Source organism: Sarcophilus harrisii, chromosome 3, assembly GCF_902635505.1.
Source record: "Sarcophilus harrisii chromosome 3, mSarHar1.11, whole genome shotgun sequence".
Lineage (NCBI taxonomy): Eukaryota > Metazoa > Chordata > Mammalia > Dasyuromorphia > Dasyuridae > Sarcophilus > Sarcophilus harrisii.
Window position 1 is genome coordinate 380,639,747 of NC_045428.1, and position 24,603 is coordinate 380,664,349.

Here is a 24,603-nt window from a genome sequence, read left to right on the forward strand (position 1 = left end):
GTTCCCAAAGACACAGAGCTGCTTTTTATTCTTTGCTGTAGAGGAATTTGGAAAATATTAAAAATTTAGCAGTCACTTAGACTCCCATGAGTAACTGTATTCTCAGGAACAAAAAGATATCTTATTATACATAGTTCTAAGAATGGAAGTTCAAAGGTCATCATTTTTGATCCTGTGCTCCCTGCTGTTGCTTATGATAGTTTTCCACTAATTCATGTTCATCATCATGAAAATAAAGTATTTGTTAAAAGAAAGCTATGTATCAGTGGAAAGGCAACTAACAAATTCTTGTTTATAGGAGATACTGCATAACTGTCCTACAGCAGAGATTAGAAGAACACAATATTGAACACGAGTAAATATCATTGGGCTAGTCAAAGATACATGGGGAAACCAATAGGATAAGAATGTATTTTGACTTCCGAGCACTACAATTAGCTGTGTTTGGCATATATCAATGGACAGGAAATGCATTTAAGTGAGAGGAAGTAGAGATGGCTATAAAACTGACAAGATGGAGAAGAATTGGAATATGAATATACTCAATAGTCAATCAACATAAGTTAAATATCTTACTATAAGATAAGGACTGGGCTAATTGCTGAAGACACTATAGGAGTTTATAATCTCACCAAAGAAAGTAAAATGCAAAAGGAAGATGAAAAGTAAGTGGAGCGAGGAAGGGAGGGAAGTCAGAGATGTCTTAAAGTTGTGAGAAATGGGATGTCAGAGCTGAGTTTTCTCCTTGAATGAAAATTTGGACTTCATGGCCTACCCTCTAATCAAAGAAGCAGAAAAAGTAGGCTTCTATTTGTGTTCAGAGTCCATCATCATCTGGATGTGGATAGCATTTTCCTTTCAGAGTCATTTATACTTGTCTTGGATCATTGTGTTGCTGAGAAGAGCTAAATCAGCTTAAAAGGCTGAATATTTCAACAGTACCTTCTAAAGAGTTCATTGTTTTGGCTATTTTGTTCAGCTATAACAATGGCTATATATTTTTTAGCCCTGTTATAAAGTGGGTTAACATTTGACTGGACCAAAAAATGGTTTTCTGACTAAAGTCTTCATCTAGCCATTCTTTAGATCACATTAAAGCCTGGAATTTCAGTGCGGTATAAAACAAGACGCCAGTTGTGACCTGTTCCATTGAAAGTCAAAGAAGTCAGTGTTTGTTAAAAGACTATTAAATGCCTAAAATGTGCACAGTTCTATTTTCTCATTATATCTATGGAGTGATTCATAACATATTGTATTTTTCAGAGGAAGGGTCATGTATTCATTCTACTTATATCACTTAGTTAATCAAAATTGGGAATTTTTGTTTTGGGAATTTTTATTTTCTTTTTCTTTTTCAGAAGTTAAGGATATTCCTTCTGTAGTTTTTATTTCACTCAAAGTTTCTCTTAATATTAAGCTTGCTTGACCAAAATCTGTGTGATAGGATGTGAAATTTTACTTAAGAAACCTTAAACATTCCTTAAATAAGAAGCCATAGGAAGAACTTCAGCTATCCCTGACTCTTTGACAATATGTAAATCTTCCTTCTCAATCAGCCAAATTGTGAGTCTACATTAAAGTAGTTTAATGTGTAACTTGACATAGCTTTACTCACCTAGAATTTGTTTGACAAAATTTGTCTTTGTAGGGCATATGTAAGATTATTACTCTTTAACAAACTTTGTTCAACTTTTATGATATTAAAGGAAGTATAGAGTTAGGAATCTATCTTCTCTTGAACTTCTCTGACAAGTGAATAGTATAAAAGATTTCAGTATGTAAATGAATTATTTTCTGTAACTCTATTGTAATTTTAACTTATAAAAAACCTTGTCAGAATCCTCATAATTGTTTGGGTTTTCTTTGAAGTCCAAATCTGTGCTTAAGTATAATAATAAAACATAGTTTTACCTCCATAATTTATGTATTTTGGCAAAAGTATATTTGGCAGCAGTTATTTACCACAAGAAATTGAAGAGAAAAATTTCCCTCATAGTATAGTGAAATACTCAGGCCAAGGAAGCAATAAAGAATCATTATCTAACAGAGTCAGAAACATGGAACTTATGATCAAGGATAAAAAATATGTAGTTAGTGGGGAATAGATGATTCTTAATTAAAAGAAATGCTACAGGGCTGTATATAGACAAAGGTTGCCCTGATTTTCAAAAAGGGAAGGAAGGCAGATATTTCAAATTTTAAGTTACGAGCTTGATTTAGATTCTTAGTAAAGCTAAATCATATTACTGAAAAGATCATTTATGAGTATTTATAAAAGGAAACAGGTGTTTGCTATAAACCAAGGCATATTAATTTAGTATGAATCATGCCAGGCTATACTTGTTTCCAATGCTGCTACTGTTATTAGACAAACTAGGCAAGGGAATGCTCTGGTTAGATATTTTACATTTCAATTTTCAGAATGACAAGTTTCTCATGATATTTATGTGGATAAGAGGCAGAGGTATAAGAATGAATGAGAGTATATATATATATATATATATATATATATATATCTTTAGAAGACTTTGGAACAAAATGAATATAGGGGCTTCAAATAAGCAAACTTCAACTATACACAGGAGCTAGCTGTAACAAAAAAAAAGCTACTTATAATGTCTTGATTTGCCTCATTGGTAATTTCATCTTTCAAAAGGTAAAAGAACTAACGTCTATTCTCCATGTGACTCTTATCAACAAGGAAGAGTTGGCTGTTGAAGAAGTGATTGGAGCATTATGAGGAACTACTATAACTTAAGATATGGAATATAGAAGGAGAGGGAAACAGGGCATACTAGGTAAGCAGATTTCTTCTTTTTTTAATTTATTTTTTCTCCAATTACATGATCAATGTATGGTCCCTCCCCTTTTTGAAAATCAGGGCAACCTTTGTCTGTATCCAGCTCTATAGCATTTCTTTTAATTAAGAATCAGCTATTCCCCACTAAATACATATTTTTTATCCTTGATCATAAGTTCCATGTTTCTGACTCTGTTAGATAATGATTCTTTATTGCTTCCTTGGCCTGAGTATTTCACTATACTATGAGGGAAATTTTTCTCTTCAAAAATCATTTTAACATTTGTTTTTAATAGCATTTTATTTTTCCCCAATTGTATGTCAAAACAATTTTCAGCATTCATTTTTACATAATTTTGAGTTCCAAATTTTTCTCCTTCCCTTTTCTCTCTTTCTAAAATGGTAAATAATTTGATATAGATTATACATGTACTATCATGTAAAATATATTTCTATGTTAGTCACAGTTATGAAACAAGAAACTAATCAAAAGAAAGAAAAACATGAAAAAATAAAGTGAAAAAGTAGGCTTTGATTTGTATTCAGAGTCCATCATCATCTGGATGTGGATGGCATTTTCCTTTTGGAGTCATTTATACTTGTTTTGGATCATTGTGTTGCTGAGAAGAGCTAAAGCATTCATAGTTTGTCATCACACTTAGGTCCTTTTCTCTTATGATCTCTTTGGAAAAAGCAGACCTAGTAATGGTATTGCTGGATCAAAGGGAATGTACAGTTCGGATGCCCATTGAGCCTTGTTCCAAATTGCTCTCCAGAATAATTAGAACAGTTTACAATCCCACCAATAATGCATGAGTGTCTCAGTTTTCCAGTATCCCCTCTTGCAAAAAACAAACAAAAACTTTTTTTTGTCATATTAGCCAATCTGTTTGTTGAGAGGTAATGCCTCAGAGTGGTTTTAATATGCTTTTCTTTAATGAAGAGTGAATTAAAATACTTCATCATATGCCTATAGATGGCTTTGATTTCTTCATTCGAAAACTGAATTTCTTTGACCATTCTCTATATATTTTTAGAAATGAGGCCTTTTTCAGAGGCACTTCCTCTAAAGATTGTTTCTCAGCTTTCCTCTTTATTTTTAATCTTGATTATATTAATTTTATTTGTGCAAAGCTTTTTAACTTAATATAATAAAAATTATCTACTTTACATTTAATAATGCTCTCTAACTCGTGTTTGGTCATGAATCTATAACTCACTTAACTACTCCTTCAAGAATTTAGATGTTATACCACTTAATGCAAATGTATTTTAGTAATGGTATTACTTCATTGTCTATTTTTTTAAACAAATTTGTAATTATCTTCTTTATCTCTGTTAATTGCTTTTAGTTTGTCTGAGATCAGGATTGCTATCCCTGCCTTTTTTTTTTTTTTAACTTCAGCTGAAACATAGTAGATACTGCTTTAGTCCCTCACATTTTTATTCTGTGAACGTCTCTCTGCTTCAACTGTGTTTTTTGCAAACAACATATTGTAGGATTTGGGTTTTTGAACAACTCTGTTATTCATTTCTTTTTTATGGGTGAGTTCATACCATTCACATTCAATAGTTATTACTAGTTGTGTGTTTCCTTCCATTCTATTTTTCCTGTCTGTACTTTCTTTCCTTTCACTCTCTCCCTTTGCAACAATATTTTGTTTCTGTTTGCCACTTCTGTAGGTCTGCCTTGCCTTTTGTCAGTTTCTTGCTCCAATCCTTTTATTTAATCTCCTCTTCTCCTACTTCCCTGTCTGATAAAACAAAAAAATCATATATTCAACTGATTTTGTATATTATTCTTTCTTTAAGCTAACACTGATGGAAATAAGGTTCAAGATCACTTTGTGACCATCATAAATGGGCATTTGGATGCCCATTACCCACCCTCCCATCTTTCTTTCTGCTGTAGTAATTTTTTCACACCTCTTTATGTGAAATAATTTACCCCATTCTAGCTATCCCCTTCTGTATCTAGTGTAATCTTTCTCATCTCTTCATTAATTCTTTAAATATCATTCCCTGAAATTCACTTTATACCTAATGTCTGTCTATGTATATTCTTTCTAGCTATATATGTAAATATATTAGTTCAATTTTAAAGAATTACAAGTATTGTCTTCCTTTGTAGGTATGTAAACAGTTCATCCCTTATTGAATCCCTTATGTATTCTTTTCCTTTTTTAGATTTTCTTTGGCCTTGATATTGAAGATCAGTTTATTTATTTATTTATGAATGTATGTATGTATGTCAATTTCTGTTCTTCTCTTTATGAAAGTTCAAAATCCTTCTGTTTCACTGAATGACCATTTCCCCCCCCCTTAGAGCAGTATGCTTAATTTTGTCAGCAGGTGTGATTCTTGGTTATAGTCCTAATTCCTTTGCCTTCCAGAATATCATCTTGTATAATCTCTAATCTTTTAATGTTTCATCTGTTAAGTTCTGTGTAATTCTGATTGTGACCCTCTGATATCTAAAGTGTTTCCTTAAGGTCACTTGCACTATTAGTTTGTTTGACTTGATCATTCTGAAATTTGGCTATAACTTTTTATTTGGGGATTTCTTTCCTGAGGTAACTGGTGGATTTTTTTCAATGCCTATTTTGCTCTGTTTCCAGAATATCAAGGCAGTTTTCCTTGATAATTTCTCAAAAGGTGCTTTCCAGGTCTTCCTTTTTATTATGGCTTTCAGATAGCTTAATGATTCTGACATTATCTTTCTTAGATCTATTTTCTAAGTAAGCTGTTTTTCCCATGAAGTATTTTACATTTTCTACTAGTTTTTCATTTTTTTTAAATTTGTTTAATTCTTGATGTCTCATAGACTCATTAGCTTCCACTGGTCTAATTCCTAACTTTAAAGAACCTTTTTTTTCCAGTTAGGTTTTATAATTGTTTTTCTATTTGACTAATCATACTCTTTAAGGAGTTGTCTTGTTTAGTGGATTTTTGTATTTCCTTTTCCATTTGACCAATTCTACTTTTTTAAGCAGTTTTCCAAGTTGTTGATTCTTTTTTTCATCATTCTCTTGTATCACTTTTATATCTTTTTCCATTTTTCTTCTACCTCTCATATAATTTTATGTTCTTTTTGAGTTCTTCCATGAGTTCTTTTTGGACTTAAGACCATTTTCCATATTATTTTGTAGATTTGTCCATAGGTGTTTTGACATTATTGCTCTCTTTTCAGTCTGTGTCTTGGTCTTCCCTAAAACGTAATAACTTTCTGTGATCAGATTCTTTTTGTTATTGTTGGGTTTTTTTTCCTTTTTTCTTTCTTTTAAATTTGAGCTCTGCTCCTAGAGTGGAAGGAGTACTACCTCAGGCTTTTTGTACCAGTGGCTGTGAAGTGCCCAGGCGAGAGAAAAACAGGGCAGCCAAAATAATGAAGTTTTAAGAGTGTTTATTGCTAGCTAAAGACTGAACCCCAACACCAAGACTGGAGGGGTCAGTAATGAGTGGCCTCAGGGCCCTATATTTATAGAAAGAAGAGAGAGACATCAAAATGTTTCTTGATACATTTCTCATAATAAAGAAATTTCTATTCTAAACAGGAGGCAAAAAAAAGTTATCACTCTAAGGGGGTCATTCTCAGGCATCAGCAAGCAGCATTTCAAGCAGCATCAAGTTGTCAAGGTCTCAGGACTCTCAGGACAGTACATCTGGTTTGTTAAAAATACTATCTGCATTAGGGAGTGAAGAACTAGTAATAAATTTCTAACTAAAAAGATTCAAGATTATGTTTCTCATGGTCCCATTTGGGGTGCTTTTCCACTTCAGCTGCAGGCTCTGCCAGTTTACCTGGTGGCACACTGGTGTTGCCTTGAAGTCCACGGGAGACCCTTTTGTCTGGTGCTAAACTGAAGAGATGTGTGTGGGCAGAGGGATGGAGGCTGGCTCTCCTGGAGATTATAGGGATCTGGCAGCTTATCTGGTGCTGAATTAGAATCCTAGTGGTGGTGTCAGACATGTGTTGGGTCCCAGTGAGGGATTTCTGGACTATACCAAAGCATGGGAAGATCTGTTTGCTGGAGAATGACTGCTTGCAGAGAATTATGTTGTCACACAAGGTGGATCTTGGAGCTGGAATCTCCCCATTTACATGTCTATGTTGAACCATGTGTTGGTGGAGTTTGTCTGCTACACTACACTGAGACTCAGGATCTCCCTCTGTTTTGACAAGGCAGTACTTTCTGTTGGCTTACTGGGATGTTTCCTGTCTTGGATTGCATTCCCTTTGACCAGAATAAGACAGACTATTTCTGCTGATCTTCCAAGTATCTTGAATTAAAAGACTGTTTCACCTCATTTTTGGCTGCTTCTGCTATTCCAGGATTTATTTAGGGGCACCATTTTATGGTTGTTTGGAAGTGAATATGGGAGAATTACAGCAATTTAGTATTTGCTCCTTACAAATTCCTGGAAGTCCAACTTGGTAAGCAAGGATGGATAATGTCATAAAACAAAATTTCATAAAAGAGGTCAACCCAGATAGGAATAGCATGTTTACAAGAATTAAATTCTGATAACACAAAGAGATCTAATTCTGATGTGAAGATACAATTATCTAAGAAGACCAATGTGTATAGATGGGGAATTTAAAAAAAAAAACACAACACCTTTTAAATCGCATATTAGAGAGATGGTTAGTTATTGGAGGATGAAAAGAAGAATATATCATAGTCCTGCAAGAATTGAGTTAGAAACACTAATGCTTTTTTTTTTAAAGCTAAGGCTAATATAGGCTATGCTTAAGACAAGAAAAAAGCCGAAGATTTTTTGAAACAAATTTTTGGTGAAGAGAGAATCAAGAAAGATCCATTTGGAATGAGTATGACAATACTCAAAAAAGAGTGAAAAAAGAAAAAGAGAAAACTCTTTAATTCTTATTTAGCTCCTGCTTTCTGTATCAAAACAACCTCTCTGTACAAAAGACAATAAAAATGGCTAATAGGAAATTAAGAATTCTGAGCACTATGGATGAATGAAATTATCTGGGCCCAAATGAACTATATCTTTGTATAATTAAAAATAGCAGCCATTCTCCAACTAATGGGTAGCCATTCAGTTCCCAATTTCTTGCCAATACAAAAATGCCTGCTACAAACATTTTTGCACACATGGATCTTTTTCTTTTTTTTCATGATACCTTTGGGATACAGACCCATTAGACACACTGTTGGATCAAGGTATGTACAATTTGATTACTCTTTGGACATAGTTTCAAGCTTCTCTCCAGAATGGTTGGATCAGTTCACAACTCCACAAATAGTGTATTAGTGTCCCAGTATTCCCAGATCCTCGTCAATATTCATCTTTATTTTTTCCTGTATCTTAGCTAATCTGAGAGATATGTAGCGGTACCTCAGAATTTTCTTAATTTGCATTTCTCTGATCAATAGTGATATAGAGCACTTTTTTTCATATGACTAGAAATGGTTTTAATTTCTTCATCTGAAAATTGGCTGTTCATATCATTTGACCATTTATCAGTTGGATACATTGTATTCTTATAAATTTGTGTTGATTCTCTATATATTTTAGAAATAAGGCCTTTATCAGAACCTTTGGATGTAATTTTTTTCCAGGTTATTGCTTCCTTTATAATCTTATCTGCATTGGTTTTGTTTGTATAAAAACTTTTTAATTTAATATAATCCAAATTATCCATTTTCTTTCCATAATGTACTCTAGTTTTTCTTTGGCCACAAATTCCTTCCTTCTCCACAGATCTGAGAGATGAACTGTCCTTTGTTGTTCTAACTTGCTTATAGTATTATCCTTTATGTCTATATCATGAATCCATTTTGACCTTATCTTGGTATAGGATGTTAGCTGTAAATCAATACCTGTTTTCTGCCTTGCTAATCTATAATCCTCCCAGCAATTCTCGTCAAATAATGAGTTCTCCAAAAAACTGAGATTTGGGGGTTTATCAAATACCAGATCACTATAGTCATTGACTGTTCGGTCTTGTGAGCCCATTCTATTTCTTATTCAGTGCCAAATAGTTTTGATGATCACTGCTTTATAATATAGCTTTAGGTCTACTATAGCTAGGGTATCTTCATTCACATTTTTTTTCATTAATTTCTTTGAAACTTCAGACCCCCTCTTCCTTCAGATAAACTTTGTTCAGTAAAATAATTTCTTGGGAATTTGATTGGTATGGTATTGAACAAGCAGATCGACGTAGGTTGAACTGTCATTTTTATTCTATTATCTAGGTCTGCCTATGAGCACATGACATTCTTCCAATTGATTAGATATAACTTTATTTGTGTGGAAAGTGTTTTGTAATTGTGTTCATATAGTTCCTCACTTTTTCTTGACTCCGAAATTTCAGACTCTGAAATACTTTACATTATTCAAAGTAATTTTAATGGAATTTCTTTTTGTATCTTTTGCTGCTGAACTTTGTTGTCAATACATAAAAATGCTAATGATTTCTGTGGATTTACCCTGTATCCTGCAGCCCTGTCAAAGTTGTGAATTGTTTCTAGTAGTTTTTAATTGATTCTCTAGGATTCTCTAAATATATCATATCATCTGCAAAGAGAGATAATTTGGTTTCTTCATTACCTACTACAATTCCTTCAATTTCTTTTTCTTCTCCTACTCTTTGTTAAAGCTGACATTTTTAATACAATATTTAATAGTAATGGTGATAGTAGGCAACCCTGTCTCACCCTCAGTTCCACTGGAAATAGTTCTAGTCTATCCTCACACAGATGATGCTTGCTGATAGTTTTAAATAAATGCTTATGGGTCATTTTAAGGAAAACTCCATTTATTTCTATACTCTTCAGATTTTTTCAATAGGAATTAGTATCAGATTTTGTCAAATGCCTTCTCTGCATCTATTGAGATAATTATGATTCTTTTAGTTTGGTTATTGCTATAATAAATTGTGCTAATATTTTCCTAATATTGAACCAACCCTGCATTCCTTGTATGAATCTTACGTGGTCATGTGATAACTTGCTGTAATCACTTTGATAATATTTAATTTAAGATTTTTTGAATCAGTAGTCATTTGGGAAATTGATCTACAATATTTTTTTCTGTTTGGAACTTACCTGATTTATGTATCAGCACAATATCTGTGTCATAAAAGGAATTTGTTAGAATTTCTTCTTTCCCTATTTTTCCTAATAATTTGCATAGTATTGAAATTAAATGTTCTTAAAATTCACTTGTGAATTCATCTGGCCCTGGAGAGTTTTTCTTAGGGAAGTGATTAATAGTTTGTTCAATTTCTTTTTTTCTAAATAGGACTACATAAGTAATTTATTTCCTCTTCTGTTAATCTAGTAGGTATTCATCTATTACATTTAGATTTTCAGATTTACTGGCATACATTTGGTCAAAATAACTCTTAATTATAGCTCCAATTTCCTCTTCAATGGTGGAAAATTCATCCTTTTCACTTTGATACTAGTGATTTGATTTTCTTCTTTCCTTTTTCTAATTAAATTAACTAAAAGTTTATTTTGTTAGTTTTTTTCATAAAAACAATTAGTTTTATTAGTTCAATAGTTGTCTTACTTTCATTTTATTAATCTCCCCTTTTATTTTCAGAATTTCAAATTTAGTATTTAGTTGGGGTTTTTAATTTGTTCTTTTTCTAGTTTTTTAGTTGCATGTCCAGTTTATTGATCTTCTCTTTCTCTGTTTCATGCAAGTAAGCATCTAGAGATGTAAATAACATTTCCCCTAATTACTGCTCTGATTGCATCTCATAAATTTTGGTATGTTGTCTTATTATTGTCATTCACTTGAATGAAATTATTGATTGTGTTTATGATTTGTTGTTTTACCTACTCATTCTTTAGGTTCAAAATGATTTATTTAGTTTCCAAATAATATTTCTCTACTTTTCCCTGGTCCCATATTGTGTCATGATCCAACTGGCTGGTACTCGATCCAGTCTTCAGGGCTGGTACTCTATCCACTGCACTATCTAGCTATCTAAAAGCAGTTTAAAGGAACTTTCTCAAAAAAGAGAAAATTTACTATTTCAGCCTTTCTGAATTTGATTTTGAGATTTTTAAGCCCTAATACCAGGTCAATTTGTGTGTGGGTTCCATGTACCACCAAGTAAAAAAGTATATTCCTTTCTGTCTCAATTCAATTTTCTAAAATTATTTTTACCTCCTTAACTTTTTTCTTTTTTTTTTTCTTTTTTATTTTATCTGGTGTTGATCTCAAGGAAGAAAATTTCATTTTATACTTTGTCAAAACTATTGTTTAAGGAGCGATTTTCTTCAGATAATTTGTTTCCTTTTGCAGAGCTCTCATTTCCTTTCCCCATTTTTCTTCTAACTCTCTTTTGAGATCCCTTTTCAATTCTTTCACAGAGCCTTGTGAGATGGAAACTAATTTATATCTCTTTCTGAGGTTTCACTGGGAGATGTTTTGCCTTTAGTGTCTTTAGGGTTTGAGGTTTGTTCTTTTGTCAAATGCTTTAGAACTTAAGTTTCAATTGGTATTACAGTTACAATAAACTTTGCCCTTTGACTTGGAGATGGGTTCAAGCCTGCAAATTCTTTTGAGACACCTCGTGATAACAAAATGAAATCCTATCTGTTTAGAGTCTCCTTTTGAACCTCAGCGTTTAGTGGTCCTGTATGGGGAGAATCTGGCCTTCCCTGGATTTATCTCTTTCTTGGATCCTTGCATTCTTTTCTCATTCAATCTTACAGCTGGGACACCCCAAGCAATTGGGAGAAGGTTTGTCTGGATCATCTTGAGATTTACTCTCAGCAGATTTTGCTTGACTGGGGATACTCAGACTTGGAAAGTCTTGTAATACTTTCCAAACTAAACTTTGACACTTTTTTACCCTCTCTGGGGTGGCATCTTTTTCATGTCAGAAGAGAAATTTTATGGTTTTTGACAAAGATAGGACAGTCTTCCAGGACATTTTGTCTATGTCTGTGTCTCTGTACAGAATGTCTCTGTCATGTTTGTTGTATGAGCTAGATTTTGCTACCTGAAAAGATTTAAGATGCAATCAGTAAGGAACAACAACAATAAAAAACCTTCTATGATGTAGTTAGAATGCTGAAAAAAATCTCTTAACATCCTTGACTCCTACCACAAAAGGAGAAAAAGCCTGACTTTTTCCTGTGGACACCAGCTCTGGCCAAGCAGGGGACTACAGAATTATAGTTAGCTAATTAAAATTATAGAATTGTTAAAATGCATTTTAGCATATTCTCAAGATTTTGGATGCAGGAATTAACGAGTTTGGCAATTATTTTATTGCCAATTTATTCATTTTAAGATTGAAAGAAAAAGAAACTCCCAAGATACTGGGGATAATTCTAGGAATTTACCCATTCTGAATGAAGGGAGTGAAAAAAAGAAAAAGAAAAATTAGGTAAATAGCAAGCATCTTTTCCTTCCTTGACACCTATCTCATCCAGAGTCCCCTTCTGCTGTGTTGAGAAAGCACCCTAGAAGGTATTAAGGGACCTTCTCTACAACTCTGATCCCTTAACAGGCTATACTTCCCAGAATTCTGAGTGCATCTAAGTTGGGATCATTAACAAGATAGATATAGACCAAGTTCCTCTCTTTGCTAACACCTCTCATCTCAGATCAGATTAAGAGGATACTAAACAACTGTACCAAAACTCAAATCCTGTCTCACCTGTGGAAATGGGAGAAGCTACAACAGCAGTGGATACCCTATAAAATGTAACCCAAACAACTTGCCAACCAAGCTTGGGAGAATAAGGATGGAATGGGAGTAAGGCCCCATGGTCAGCATTTTCTAAACCCTGACACTTGAAACTACCATCAAAGGGAGATCCTGGCATCAGTCAGCCAAGCCTTCAGCAGGTTCTGTCCAGCAGCTGCCTGAAAAGAATCCAGCTGCTCCTGATAGCACCAAGCAAGGTAGTGCTATTCAAGAAAGCCAATCAGGCTCTGTATTTGGTAAACCCATCATTCTCTGTTTCAATTGCAGATGTGTATTAGGTATGTGATTTATGGCAAATTATTTTATCTCTGCCCAGCTTTCTGATTTGTAAAGAGAAATAATGATTATTGTTCAGAAGATCACATGATTACAAAAGTTCTTAGCACAAAACAAATGCTAGATGAATGTTAACTGCTTTATTGGTTATGATTGCTTCATATTTGAAAACTTTACATGGGTTTTTAGTTATGACCAAGAAAAAATGCCACTTTTGAGATTAATAATTTGTGTGGGTAAGTAAAATAATTTGGAAGTAAATTCAACTAAATTAAAGTTATAACTGGCCTTCTTTCCAGGAATAGGAGGATAGTGCATGGAAGAAAGAGTCTTTTTCTCATTTTTCCCTGTTCCCTGATGTAACAGGGATACATAGAGGAAGGGGTGAGAGGAAGAGAAAGAAAATATATTCAGTTCAGTAAAACTTGTTATTTGAAGCATGATAGTAAAAGAAGTTTTTTTTCCCCCTGAGGCAACTGGAATTAAGTGACTTGCCTAGGGTCACACAGCTATGAAGTGTTAAATGACTGGAATTCAAGTCTTCAGGGCTGGTACTCTATCCACTGCACTATCTAGCTATCTAAAAGCAGTTTTAAAGGAACTCTAATCAATGCTCACTAAAAGGATATGCAAATTGTAATATATTTGCACTGACAGCCTTAACAGAAGACTTAAGAGTTTGGGAATTTTAGGAAAGAAGAAAAGCAGTTCACTGCTACTTTAAAAACTCTAGCAACAAAAATTCTGCTTTTGAGTTATCAAGAGTCAGACTTCTGAGGGCCCTGTCAGTAAAAATTGATATTTAACCCTTTCCTGACTCACAAAAGAGAAATGGTTTGTGTGAACTGGAAAACAACCAAATGGCAATTCAATTCATCTGAAACATTTAATTAGAATTTAGGGAATCTCATAAGTAGTCAATAACTTCTAATGTTGTGTGTATATTAAAATTAGAAATTTAGCTGTAATATAATTTATATATGTATAATATGTGTATACTATAATATTATTTAGCTGTAATGTAATTAATTATATGAGACTCCTATTCATTTTTGCAATAGATTCTATTCTATCTGAATTTTATAAATTGTCAAGTTTTCCTCCTAAATCAAAAGGAAGACTATTTAAGGGAATAGAAACCCTCCCTGAGAGCTTCCAAAGCTGAAAAAATAAACTGAGCAACTAAAAGAAGGTGGAAAGTTTATTTAGCCTTGTTAATCCCATTTTATAATGTTTTGTAAATGAAATTTAGGGAATTAGGTATTTCTATCTTTGATGGAAAATTAAGAAGAAATTATAGCTAAGAATACTTAGCTATTAGAAAAATTCCAAAATTGTTAATTAAGTTACTTGGAATTATTGTCATCATGTTAAATCTAAAATTGGTAATTACTATATATGAAACAAGGGAGATGAAGTAAAAGCCTTATCATTTCATCTTCAAGAATGAGGGTGTACAGAACCTTTTCATACCTTCACAGAGTTGGGGGGAGGTGTCAAACTGCACAGCCCAAAGATGCTGATAGTTGGGGGTGGCAACACAAGCTCAGACCCTTCTCTGGGGTCTCTATCAACTCCCTTTAATTTGTACATTTGTCAATTTTCTTGAAATCATAAGGGTAAGCAAGGTCATCAGTCCTGAAAAAAGAATCCTGTTTAGGATATCTACTTCCTAAACAAAGAATGCATTTTCTAAGAATCTATAAGCTAGTAAAACGATTGATCCTTTGTACCAGAATGAGTTTAAACATATAAAAGATGCTAAACAAAATCTCCCATAAATGTAAACCCTGGAAAAGTTTTTAAATTAATATAAGTAGGCCTAATCTGTGATTAATAGACTTTTCTATTAGAGATAAAAAATCTCTTGGGACTGTAACTGATATTCTTTTGAATTTTGAATTTGGGTATGATTGCCTGATAGATCATTAAGTCAGCAACCTACCATTTGAAAGAAATGCCATAAGTTACTCAGAGGGCTGCTTTCCTGAACTGTCATATGTAGACGTCTTACCTGGGCAAGAGCTGGGAAGACAACCTTAGCCTCTGCCCAAGGTTGGATCCTTCTGACTCAGTTTCCCAATTCTGTTTCTTTGTTTTCCATCTGATTATTCCTGAATCTGTCTATGAGGGGGAGTTGTTACTGTATGATTGGTTGTCCAACATAGTTATATTTTTTCCTGTCATGTATGTACTCTCAGGCTGAAGTCTGAAGGAGTGTTTTGATGATATTATTACCATGTCCCTGCCTTTTCTTCTTATAGCAAATTTCTATAATTAGAGCAGTGGTCAGTAAAAGTCATGAGCACAATTCAAATATGTGAATATCTTGATCTGCAGCCCAACGCAAGAGGTTTCTCTCACTACTGCCATAAAAATGCCGGGGTCTGTTAAGTTTCTTTGTTTAAAAGCCCATGTTGGGGATCAATCTGTTAAGTATTTGGGTCATGAATTAATTCCCACTTCCCCTTTGCTCACAGAAGAAAGGAAGCAGACAATGCTATCATTCCCTGAACATGCCTCAAAGAAACAACTGGATTTTGTAGATCTCAAAAAAACTTAGTATCTTTGGAATAACCCTCCTGCCTTAGAGCAGTGGCTGCCATAGCCATTCTAATTGATGAAACCTCTAAGCTCACCCTAGGCCAGTTATTGAAGGGTCTAACTCCCCACCAGGTTCAGAGCATTTTTGCCCTCACCAGAGTTTTAGAATTGGGGAAAGGAATGAGCATGAATAACTATACTGACTCCAAATATGCTTTTCATGTTTTGAATGCCATGGGGCTATATGGAAAGAAAGAGGACTTTTGACAGCAAAAAAAAAAAAAAAAAAAAAAAAAAATTCTATTAAATATGCAGGGGAAATTCTACAATTACTATAAGCTGTCCATGGAGACCTAGAGAGGTTTCTGCTATATTTTATAAAAGATTACTGAAGGGTGATTCACTTCAGACCAAGGGAAACAAGGTTGCAGATTCAGTTGCCTGTACTGCTACCTGTTTGCCACTGACCATGGCAACTCCAATCCCACAACTCCCTGACTCCTATTCTCCCTCATATAGCTCCCAGGAACAAGCCCTTGCTAAAGAAAGGGGGTACATCTTTTCTCCTTCTGAGTGGTTTTAACCACCTTCAAGCCAACTTATTTTTTCCATTTTTTAGTTTATTTATTTTTAATAGTTTTATGAATTATGTTGGGAGAGAAAAATCAGAACAAAAAGGGGAAAAAACATGGAAGAGATAAAAAAAAAAACAGAAAAAAGAAGTGAACATAGCATATGCTGATTTACATTCAGTCTCCTTGGTTTTTTTCCTTGATGCAAATGGCATTTTTCGTCCAAAGTCTATTGAACTACTGAGAAGAACTAAGCTTTTCATAGTTAATCATTGCACAGTCTTGCTGCTAATTGTGTACAATGTATTTCTGGTTCTGCTTGTTTTGCTCAGCATCAGTTCATGTAAATATTTCCAAGCTTTTCTATAATTAGCTTGTTCACCATTTTTATAGAACAATAATATTCCATTACCTTCACGTACCACAACTTGTTCAGCCATTACCTGATTGATGGCTAACTACTGCTTTTCCAATTCTTTGCTACCACAAAAAGAACTGCTACAAACATTTTTGCATATATGCGTCCTTTTCCCTTTTTCATAATTTCCTTGGCATACAGACCCAGTAATGGCACCAGTAGATCAAAGGATATACACAGTTTGATAGTCCTTTGGCTATAGTTCCAAATTGCTCTCCAGAATGGTTGGCTCAGTTCACAACTCCACCAACAATGCATCAGTGCTTCAGTTTTCCAACATCTCCTCTAACATATATCAATTCTTTTTTCCTGTCATCTTAGCCAATCTGACAGGTGTGAGGTGGTACCTCAGAGTTGCTTTAATTTGCATTTCTTTAATCAATAGTGAATTAGAGCATTTTTTTCATATAACTATGAATGGTTTTAATTTTATCACCTGAAAATTGTTTATTCATATCCTTTGACCATTTATCAACTGGGAAACAGGCCAACTTCTAATCCCACAGGCCAGCTAGTGGAAACTTCTCTTTGACCTACGTCAAGCTACTCACTTGGGAATAAAATACTCTCCAATTCCTTGTGTAACCTATTTTCACTGATCATATGCTAAGAGAAACAAATATGCTAGGAGAAACAATTAACAAGTCTGTCAGGCCTGCCCAGTTTGTGCTGAAATAAAACCTTCCATCCTAAAGTTCATCTTGGGGAGGGGGACATATTAAGGGAAAGACTGGCAGATAGATTTTACACTAGCCCCCTCTCAAGGGCTTCAAACTGGGTTTTTTTTTTGTTTGGTTGGTTGGTTTCTTTGTTTGTTTTGGACACCTTTGCCAATTTTGCCAAGGATAAAAGCCTTCCCTTGCAAGGCTGAAAAGATTCAGAATTTGGGTAAAGAAGCCTCATTTTGGCTTGCCCAGCCTTCGCTTCTCAAATAACTTCAGCTGTGACTGAGGCATTTAAGATTAATTATCATCTTCACCCTGCCTGCCATCCTCTCTATCCTATACTTAACAGTTTTAAACATTATGCTGCTTTACCTTGGCCATCTTAGTACTCCTTTCACTGTGCATAACACCACTATTCCACCCATTTGCCCCTACTCCTTTGAGGAAACAAAAGCAAGATTTGGGGGAAAATGTTCTTTGGGATTTATCCTAGGAAACGTCTTCGTGTGAGACATTCATGATAGCCTCATCTATCCTCCCAATTCTTCCTCTGTTCCTGGTTTCTGGTTACTGTCCCTAGTAATTCCCATACTAAATCCACTAATTTATTATTATTATGGGTTTTTTGGCTCGTATTTGGCCCCTACGTTTTTAATCTATTTGTGAGAGTTGTTTATTCCAGATTCCAATCCATGAATTTCCAGCTACTTGGTCAACCTGAATATTATTTCATACCTGATTCTGATACTCAGCACTGGATGCTGCTACCTCCATCAAGTCACATGTCTCCCTTCCTCAGTCTGGACCCCATTAGGCAGGGCCAGTTCTATGTCCTTTATCATCCTGAAGCATCTCCAGAAGATATGACCTTTATCCCTTTGCTCCAAATGAATTTGAGCTTCAATTTCTTGAGAGGGGAATGATGGGGATGCAGCTTGTAGAAGAAATATAGCAGTAATCCTGAGGCCCCCAGACCTTAGGAGTGCTATTGTTCTAACAATCTGTTTGTCAATAATCCTAAAGTCTCCTGGCTTTAGGAATACTATTGTATAGTTCTAGAAACTTTGCTCACTGCCAGATAACAATCTGTTGGTCAGAGATAACAGGCTTTTTGAAACAAATAGTGAAGTACATACCAGACCACTCTTCAGTTATACCTCTGGGCCATAAAATTAGTATATCAGTGACATGAAGAACCAGATATCTCTGTCTTTTCCTATAAATTTGTCTTTTTTGCTCCTAGTTCATTGCTAAATCTTTTTGGAATTTAAGCCTCAAGTTACAATTACAATAAACTTTGCCCCTTGACTTGGAGATGGTTCAAGCTTGCAATTTTCTTTTTGAGATACCTCATGACACTGGTCTATGACCCAAACCTTTTGGGGGGGTCTCTTTTTGAACCTCAGCTGTTAGTAATTATTTGGGAAGAGTGAAACAATTAGAGAATAATAAAGAGATTACATCAGTAAGAGTCAGTTAAGAATGGATAACAGGCTTGTAACAGATTTAGTCAATATTGTTCTATGAATTTCTTCCATGTCACACTAGATTGGTGTGCTTTCTGTCTTTTTAAAGTGTTTTTTAGCCATAGTTCCCCACCTTATACTATAAAGGTAATTTTATACCAAATTACAAGACTATACCTTATTCCTATCAAATTAACCTTACTATATTCAGTCCAGTGCTGCAGGCTGTCAAGATATTATTGAATCCTAATTAGGTCATCAATAATAGTTCTAGCATTTCTATAACTCTTCCAATATACCACACACTGTGTTAAACATTTTACAATCTTATTTTATCCTCCTAACAAACCTGGCAAGTAGGTGCTATTAGCTCCATTACAGGTGAGGAATATAAGGCAAAAAAAGTAAGCGATTTGCCCAAAATATCTAACTCCTGATTGAACCTCATGAGATCTTTCCAACTCCAGACTCAATACTCTATCTACCTACTTCTTATTTAATTTGTCAACTTGCCCCCTCTCATTTGTGTCTTCTGACAATCTGAAGTAACTTTAACCTAGTTTTTCAGGGGGAAAAAAAAACATTGCTTAACAAGCACTACAGTCCCTGGGGTTATGCTACTGGAGACCTTTTTCCAAGTTTACATTTTCTTTCTTCATTTTCTGACTGTTCATACCAACCAGTTGTAAGTTGACCTGATACATTTGTCACTTTGTATAGTGTAATGATGTTCCATAATATTAATATATTTCTATACTATTTGTAGGACTTGCTCAATCCTTTCTTTTCTTTATTTTTCCTTTGATGATTCTTTTTTGTTTTTCATTCTTTTAATTGTTAATGGGTATTTTAAAGCAATAATCTTATTCTGCTCAAGAAATACAAAAGAAAATAGGTTTTCTTACTTGTTCTTAACTTGATAATTGTTCTTATTTACCTTTCTTTAAAGTGTTTGAAAATGTAATGCTTGATTTATTTTTATTTTGTGAAAAATCAATCAATCACAGGCCTTTATTATGTATCTATTGTGTGCTATAGAGAATATGAACAGAGTAGACAAAAGGTGATTTGTGACCACTAGCATCTGGGGGAATCAGAAAAATAACTCACTTGGCCCTTGATCTGAGCTTCAACATAAACTATGATTTCTAAAAGACATTGGGTGAAGAAGTCAGTTCTAAGGATCGGGAATACTAAGTGCAAAAGTAAATATTGAAAGGAAATTTATTTGTTCAGCTTTTTTGCCCTGATTAAAAAGAAAAAAAAAGAATTAAGATTTTATTTTTAGAAATATGTTAAGGCAACAATAAGTTACTGGACTGATCTCTAGAGCAAGGGATACAAGATGGTGCTAATCTCTATTAATTACTTTCTTAGTGAGATAAAGACAATTCAGCTCCAAATCAACAAAAGAGGATAGGACATTGCATTTTAGCTCCTCCCTAATGGCTGATAGGTGCTGTCTAATAGGCAGGCAGTGATCTGCTATGTGTTGGAAAGGAAAGGTGTAGACCAGCTAATACCTCCCCCAGTAGAGCCTAGTTAAGACTGATTGACAACCATAATGGAGAAAAATGAGTTCCGCATGATTTTCAATATACAGATATAGAAGTATTATATGGGAACAGTGGTGTATTGACAAATGTTTAACAACCAACTTTCAAAAATAAAATGCCATCTCTCTTGCTCGCAACTGCAGCCTTTTTCTGTCCCATGTCAGGGAAGGATCAATGTCTTCCTCAAGACCTGGAAGAAACTGAACATAAAACCACTGCAAGATCCTGAAACACAAGCTTGTCAGGCTGTTTTTGCAGTTCCTAGAGAATGCTAGAAGTGAATATGAATTCATGCATCCCTTTGTTTCCTCAAAAGTAATTTCCTTTGTTCACTATTTCTGTCATCAAAAAACACTTACTATGTGCCAGGTATTCATAAATAGTCTTGGATCTTGTGGGAGGAAATGAGTTATTATACTGTTTGGGAAAAAATTATTATAATGTATAAATCCAACTGTGATTAAAGGTTGTCCCCCAGTAACTCTCTAGGAATAACAGAGATGGCTGCAAAGTATTTCTATTTCTCTCAGATCCAGAATCTACACAAAGCATTTTTGTTTGGGGTTACTATACATGGGAACTCCTGAGGGATCTACCTTAAGCTTCAGTTGGGTAACAATTATTCGTAACAATTTCAATCTATTTTGATTTCAGGCTGTCTTCTAAGCAAAAGTGCTGAATTGTATAGTAGGATACCTAGGGTTGTTATGAGGAAATCCTTTTTTCAAAATCATATATAATGTAAATCTTAAAGAATTTGGAAAAAGCAACCTGTCCCTTTCTACTTTGCCCTCCTCTACCAAATAGCCTAATAATTTTTTTCTAAAACTTTTCAGATTTTGGAGTCTATATATTATCTGAAGTCAAAAGGCCTGAGTTCAAATCTAGCCACAGACATTAAGTACTGATGATACAAGAAAAGGCAAAAATATGGTTCTTTCCCATCAGAATCCCATTTTCTAATTGAAGACAACAGTTAAATAGGTACCAACTACATACAGAGTTAATCGGAGGCAATCTCAAAGCAAAGGCACAACTGGTAAGGAGGGTGAGGGCAAGAGAAAGGCCTGTTGCAAAAGGTAATATTTGAGCTTAGATTTGAAAGAATCAGGGATGCCAGATAGGAGGAAGATGTGAAGAGCAAGCACATTCCAAGGATAAGGGACAGCCAAAAGAAAGGCATTAGAAAATAGAAGATTAGACTATCAAGTTTGAGGATGAGCAAGAAAGCTAGAGTTGCTGGATTGTGGAAGTAAATTAAAAGGGATTTTTTTCTGCCTTATTATCATATTTATATAGTTTTAATTACTTTAGATATTGTATTTTTTCTAGTTTTGAATATGTTAGGCTAGAAAAAAATATGTTAAAATAACTGCATTCTTGTTCTGCATTTTTGTTGGAGACATGATCTCTGCACAACTAACCATCTCAAGGTATATGAATGAATGCAAAGTTGCATGGAATAGTGTTGTTTCAACATTAGATTTGGTGTCAGTGATCCTGGCTACAAATCCTCTTTTATTTATCTGTTTGATTTGAGTGAAATTATTTCTCTTTCTCATTTGCAAAATGAGGAGGCTGGGCTACATAATATCTAATGTCCCATCCAATTTTTAAACCTACTACTCTGGTAAGTCTTTACTATCTCTGATAAACTAGAGAATGGACAATTTAAATAGCCCTCTTACCTTTTTTCCCAACAAGAAATCCAAATTTCATCTTGCCCATATACGATTATCTTGTGGCATTAGAAAAAAACAATTTACACGTTTCCCTTCCACATTACAGAGGTGAGGGGCTTGGCACCCCTAAAATCTGGAATATTCCTTAACATTTTTTGGCCCTCCCTTTGTAACAGAAAAGAAGTCAGAATTTTTTTTTATTTTTCTTTTATTTTACTGTGTACTGTATCCTATTGTAAAATTTTGTTTGATAGTATACAATCTCTATATATTTTATGCATTTCCAAGTTTCTAAAATTTTTGTGTCTTTTGCTAGCCTTCACTTGGCATCTGCATTTTATGCAAAACTCTTAAAATCCTCATTTAATTTTTATGAACCCATGAAACTGCAATGAGGAAAGTCACAACATGGAAGGGATAACTGTGTTTCATTCTTATAGGGTCCATAGAGTATTCTTCTCATCTTCCACAATTGAGGGAAGTGATGTACCTAGTCCACAACATTGTCAAGTATTTTATATGGGGGAGTCCTTTCTTGTATGGATTGTTAGTTGATTACTGAGATCTCTTCAAACTTCAAAATTCTGTGATTCTTAAAAGTGAGATAATGGATTAAAAGCATTCTGCCAATATTAAATTTCTTTAGAAATAAGAGAAAATATCTTCATAACTTAATTCTGTAGCTGTACAAGTCTTCTCGAAGGGATATGTTCTATTTTTCAAACATAACATCCAAACCTTCCAGCTTGGTCATGGAGAGGTAGCTCTTAGAAAGAAGATGAAATTTCCATCATCTCTTGGTTTGACACACCATAGTTTTACTTTATTTGTGGACAACCTGAATACTAATTATATATATCCTAAACAACTTGTAGCTTCCCTTATTCCTTACCTTATTAAAAAGAAAAAGAGAAGGATGTAAAAGTATTAAGTGTGGGACTATCTTATATTCAGACTAACATTCAGAAATATTATTTTTAAAATCATAGTAGAGAAGTAAGGAAAAATAAACCCAGAGCAATGCATTCTTATTTCAACTATTTTTTCCCCAAAGGTAGTTTTTTTTATTTTGTTTTGTTTTAGAAGCATTGTTACTTGTAAAAATGTTTCCCTGTGAAAGACAGGTTTACTAACTGGAACAATTCTCTACACACAAGATTCAAAACACAAGGGCTGTACATAGGTATTACTCAGAGGAAAAATTTTGTAGAAGATGCTATTTAAATTTGTAGATGTTAAAAACTACAATTACAAACATGCATAAGTCAAAACTTGGATCTGACTTATTATAATTGCCCTTTCAGATGTCTGGCTCTGAGTAGCTAAGATTTCTTTCACCATTTCCTCTATGTCTGACTATCATTACTAGTAAGTATTCCAAAGAAAGAAAATTGGTAAGCTTCACAATTTTGACAAACAATAGACAAAAACAATGTTCTTTGAAATATAACAGATTAAAATATCAGCATTTATCTATGGCTTTGATTCTAACCAGCATAGCATCTTGATTGCATGTTATAATGTGGATGGAAATTCCTTAATTATAGAATGTAGTTCAAAGTATTATTTGTAGGTTGGGAGGTAAGGGTTTTTTTTCCCCTATAGACATAAAGCTTCAAGATAACTTTCAATTAGGTCCAACATTAGCAAATTTCTTGTAGTTTAATATTCTTGGCAAATTTGTTAATCTTGACAAGATCTGTAATCTTTCGAGTTAGTCAAGTTTTCCTGTGGCAGTTCTGATAGTTATTTCAGATTATAATACTACCCCTCTGTTTTTTGTAGTAATAGTTATGACTTCTTCACCTTGAAACCACTGCTCTCATATTCAGATTTTGTTGGAAATGAACATGGTTAAATCTTCAGTTTTTATCAGAAGTTTTGGATCGTACATAACAGATAGTAAAAAAAAAAAATTCTTATCAACAAGCAAACCACTGACATTGACCATTCTCTTTTTATTAAATACATGTTCATTAAGTTCCTTTTCTAAGTGGAACACTAGGGGAGATATAAATTTTAGAATAAATATCACCATTGCCACCATCACAGTCAAGTAAGGGAATAGAAGACTTTTCCTCCTCCTTCTAGTATGAATAGTTACTCCCCTTTAACTTGAATGTAAACAAATGAAGAAATTTTTGTGGGTTTCTCATATATGATGAGTGACAACAGACCCATCTATAGCCCTTAACTATTTCATAATTATCATTGTTGCCCCCTTCTCCTGGGAAATTCTGAGGGATTAATTCTGTTTTGGGAAATGTGAAAAACAATAGACTATCAAACAATTATGACAATGATTGACCCAGCATTCAACAGGTTCACATTATTAGGCCCAGGCCCCTGAAATGGGGAAGTCAGTTGATAATGTATTTTTTTAATCTCTTTGCAGATTGAACCTTATTGATTCAAGATGTTGAAAGTACTATCTGTTGGCTGTCTTGTGAGAGTCCTGAAGAAAGATAGGATTTCTTGAAGGATAAATGTTGATACCATGAAAAGGTCAAGTCTGAAATAACATTTTCAAAGAAAACATCCAGTCATTCATGGGTGAGGGAGATGTATATTTTGTCAAAATATAGACTACTAGTCTAGATTCTCATCAGGTGTTAACAATTAAGGACTAATTTGTCTTAAAAGAGAAAAAAATAAATGCAAGGCTCTCAAAATTTCCCAAAATTTTTATAATGGTTCAACTCCCTAACTTATGTGACAGACATGCAATTATTATTTTGATAGAATTAGTTAGATATTCTTTACATCTGATCCAGGAACAATTTCTTGCCACATCTTTAGCATTTGCAAATAAATCTAGGTAGATTGAACTAGACAAACAGTTTTGTTTAGTCAACCTGCTTTTATGAAGGAAGTAATACAATAAATCACCTTTCCTTCTGCTGAGGACAGAGTAC

The 24,603-nt window shown here is 34.0% G+C and overlaps 1 long non-coding RNA gene across 1 annotated transcript; it reads left to right on the plus strand.

The window, feature by feature from the left end:
* Positions 1 to 2,622: 2,622 nt before the first annotated feature.
* On the plus strand, positions 2,623 to 24,245 carry LOC116422434. Its single transcript, XR_004233069.1, has 3 exons — positions 2,623 to 2,798; positions 22,993 to 23,056; positions 24,084 to 24,245. It is a non-coding gene; the product is annotated as an uncharacterized LOC116422434 (long non-coding RNA).
* The last annotated feature ends 358 nt before the right edge of the window (positions 24,246 to 24,603 follow it).